The sequence below is a fragment of the Morone saxatilis genome, unplaced genomic scaffold, assembly GCF_004916995.1.
Source record: "Morone saxatilis isolate NCDOM2014 unplaced genomic scaffold, NCSU_SB_2.0 Contig23, whole genome shotgun sequence".
In the NCBI taxonomy this organism is placed as follows: domain Eukaryota; kingdom Metazoa; phylum Chordata; class Actinopteri; family Moronidae; genus Morone; species Morone saxatilis.
Genome location: NW_023339796.1, coordinates 15,069,061 through 15,069,767, shown reverse-complemented (window position 1 = coordinate 15,069,767; position 707 = coordinate 15,069,061). Strand labels below are relative to the sequence as shown.

At 47.2% G+C, this 707-nt stretch overlaps 1 protein-coding gene across 1 annotated transcript in view; it reads left to right on the top strand.

Annotated features, from left to right (window-relative positions):
* Positions 1-707, top strand: part of LOC118334518 (ephrin type-A receptor 4-like) — a 16,760-nt gene that overhangs the window by 2,777 nt on the left and 13,276 nt on the right. The gene's annotated exons all lie outside the window — the stretch shown is intronic.

The following is a 707-nucleotide window of genomic DNA, read 5'->3' as shown; positions in this document are numbered from 1 at the left end:
CAGCGAGCTGCATTTGCATTTTAGGTAGCAGAAGAATGCATATGCAAATGCCGACAATGCTGATAATAATCAAAGGGCACCTTCCCCTCCGCTTCATCTCCCTCCTCTTCCCTCGCTATCTTTTTTTTCTCTCTTCACCTCTTTATCTCTCGCTCCTTGTCGGTCTTTTTCTCTCGCTGTCTCTCCCAGTCAACCTTCCCCATCCTTGTCACTTTCTCGTACTTGTCTCAAGAAGACGAACAGCTGATTGCAGCCTATTTGCTCTCCTGCTAACAGGCAGAACGTGAAGACGTGCACTCATATCTAAACAAACTTTCACCTTATCTTATCAGTATGTGTCTGTATGTTACTGGTCGAGCTGCGGCTCTGTGCGGCCTTCAGTATCATAGGGTTAATGTCGGGTTAATGACACCCTCATGAGCTCTTATTCCAGGTCAGAAGCACTCACCCGCCCCCCCCCTCTCGAAACCAGCGCTAAAAAAGACACAAAAGCCTACAGACAACAGAGAGAACAGAGACATGAGAGGGCGCTGAAGGAAGTTTATGGCTTCAAATACTCGCTCCTTTCTTTATCTTCATTCTGGCCAGGGATAGAGGATTGGGTGGGACAGAGACAAAAGCAGTGTGCTACCCCCTGGCAGAGTCTTGTTTAGCCCTGTAATCAACCCTTAAGTCCTAAGCAGGTCAAATACTTTTCTCTGTCTTTG